Source organism: Dama dama, chromosome X (assembly GCF_033118175.1).
Source record: "Dama dama isolate Ldn47 chromosome X, ASM3311817v1, whole genome shotgun sequence".
NCBI lineage: Eukaryota > Metazoa > Chordata > Mammalia > Artiodactyla > Cervidae > Dama > Dama dama.
Genome location: NC_083714.1, coordinates 23,837,260 through 23,840,266, shown reverse-complemented (window position 1 = coordinate 23,840,266; position 3,007 = coordinate 23,837,260). Strand labels below are relative to the sequence as shown.

The 3,007-nt window shown below is 40.9% G+C and overlaps 1 pseudogene; it reads right to left on the bottom strand.

Annotated features, from left to right (window-relative positions):
• Window positions 1–253: 253 nt before the first annotated feature.
• LOC133052483 (52 kDa repressor of the inhibitor of the protein kinase-like) lies at window positions 254–2,526 on the bottom strand (annotated as a pseudogene).
• Window positions 2,527–3,007: the final 481 nt, after the last annotated feature.

The following is a 3,007-nucleotide window of genomic DNA, read 5'->3' as shown; positions in this document are numbered from 1 at the left end:
CATAAAACTGTAATATGGTACTTTCAATGCTATCTTCTGAAAGAACAGTTAGGTCTCCAAAGCATGGGTATTTGAACAGGCCATTTAAACAGGCGGATTATCAATAAGTAATGTACTCAATGGGAGGCCTACAGGTCAAGATATTCAGTGATTAACTGGCCTACCCTTACAACTTTTCTGTAAGATATTTTTTAATTTCTTACAAGTTTTTAAAAAATATCAAATATAAGAGAAAGTCTAGGTTAAAAGTCTCTTAGGTATTTTCAATGGTTTCTGAATTATCTGTAGGAAGCTCTGACTTACTTGTATAGAGTTTGATGTATGTATCCACCATTAAATCCAAATCGTGTTTTATATCAAAATTTATGTTAAGCAAAGCGAGGTTACTTGACCTTTGATCTGTCAAAGTGTTCCTCAAGTATGCTTTGAGATGCTTTCACCCATTTTCATAGCGTTCATTCTCAACTTTCATCACAGGAAGAATACATAGGACCTTCAGCAATGCATAAACATTAGGAAAAAACTTGATGTCTGGTAGATGAAGGGCTTCGTACACAGAGGATGGAAGTTCTATATCTTCCCTCTGTGTTTCCATTTGATCCTCCAACAATGCAGCTCAGCAGAGAGTATGCCAGGATTAGGTAAGTCACTTGGGTACATGTCAGCATAGTGCTCCTCTGACGTATTGAATTTGAGCTGTCCCATGACAGAGGGTACCAGGGATAAGCACTTAAGAGCTTTGAGGTGCTGTTCTGAGAATATATCTTTCAGTTCCTGAATAATGGGTTCCACAGTTGGAACACTTAGAGTTTCTTTATAGTAATTCTCAGAGGTTAGCTGAGATTCCAGGTTACTGTGCTGAGCTCTGCGAAATTTCCCTGGGAGTTTCATCTAAATATCAAGTTTGGTTGCCAAATTTGTGGCTTCCTCAAACCAAAATTCATGATAACCTTCAATATTTTCCATCACTTTATTTAGTGAATGTAACACTGCAGTCAAGCTACTGGCTGCAAAAAAGACATCAGAGGTTTGCCCCTGAAGATTTTCCCCAAAGGCTCTTGTAAAAGATAAAACATTTTTAAGAACAACAATGGTAACGATGAAATCAAAATCTGTTATCTCACTACAGAGCACAAATGCTCGGCCAGCTATACAGTTATTCCATCTAACATTTGTATCACTATTTATACCATCTAAACATAAAAAAAGTGCTTGAAGGAGGTCCACTAAGATTTCAAAAGGATCATGCTTGCCTGTCCACTGAGAATGGCAAATTTCCTTCAGTTCTTTGCCCCTTTCTTCATTGTTCTGAAAGAGGACAAAAATTACATTTTCAAGCTCTAAAAGCAGTTGTGGTGATTGATGAAAAAAAGAACAAACTTCCTCAATTGTTCCTAATGCAACATATACTCCCATAACAGGCACTGATTTTGCCAACCACATATTTACGGCACAAGAAGGGCACAGTGTGTAGATAGCTTGGGGATATTTCTCTAAAAGTCTAGAAGCAACAACTTTCATTTTGGATGAAAATCCACTAGACACAATGTAAGCCTGGCCACGACAGTACTCCATGTTTAATCCCCATTTCTCAGTTATTGTAGTGTGAAATTTCACAGCCAAAATTTCTGCATCAGCTTCATAAGGCAGGAAGCCTACAAATTCCTCTCTCAGGTTGTGAGCTTCATCGACAAACCTCATCAACACAGGCAGGTGCTCTTCCCCTGCGATGTCCACCACATCATCAGTGATGATGGAAAAGAAGTGAGAATCTCTCACTTCCCTGAGGGTTTCTTCCCGAATGCAGCTCTCACAGATCTCCAGCATCTGTTTCTGCTGTGTTTTGTAACAGAACAATGTGTTAACTGCTGTTGTCTCAAAGCGCTTTTTCAGAACCTCTTCACCAGAATTGATCTGGCACTCTAGCAGTGCTTGAAAGATATCAGGAGTAAAAAGACCTTTTGAATTTTCATCAGCTTCATGCCATCCAGAGGTATGTTTTGTTTTCCCATAAGAATCAAAATTTCAACTAAAGATTTTAAATATTCTGTTTTCCTTCTCTTCAAGAGTTAAAGGTAAAATGTCTTCATCCTGCTCTTCACCCCCTTTTCTGCACTGGGACTCTGAGCATTGCTGTTGTTTATTTCCTTATGTTTTGGTTCCTGTTCAGAAGTTTCATCAATTTTTTTTCTGTTTCAGTGTCCTGATTTCATCTTCAGTCAATTCTTTTATTCGTTTTCTGTGTCTACTATGTGGATTATTCAAATGCCTGGTAAGATCGAATATTGTTGGTATGGCATTATCTCGGAGAACTCTCCTGTAAGGACTAGTTCTGCAGCTCATAGAAGTTTCAAAGTGTTTGGCACACAATTGATAATGTTTATTTAGCTGATCAGGTGTTTTATCTTCTAAGTCTGCCCTCCTACAGTTCTCCACCCACTTCTGGCATCTGGCCGGATCCCGCAGGACCCTGAAGAAGGTCAGGTCCCACTGCGTGCAGTTGGGGGCCGCGCAGAAGTTCGGCATCGTTGTCTGCCCGCCGACCGACCCAGCCCTCCCCTCCCCGCCTCCTCAGGGCAACCCGCCGCCCGTTGGGGCCAGGGAGGGGAGCCAGACCGGCTTGCCGGCCGGCTAGTCAAAACTGTTTCACTGGGTGGGGGAGGGGCCCCTTCTGCTTCATATTTCTGGAGAGTGGGTAAGAAATTAACTAAAAAAGGGTTTGGTGACCAATCCTTTTTCAAAAAGATGGTAAGAGATGGCAATCTGATACCTCTTCCTGATTTTAACCAAGATGTTTCCTCCTCCTGTTGGCCCTGGTTGAGTACAGCAGGCCTCTGCCTCTCTTGGCTTGATAGCCTATGCACAATTTTGGCTTAATATTAGTTATCTCATGAGAGACTTATTAGAGTTTTCATCATGATTTGCCATTAGACTAGCTGAGAATTCTATGACAGCTCAGGAAGTGTGTGCCTTCACAGCTCAGATTTCCACAGTGAATTTGTGTTTT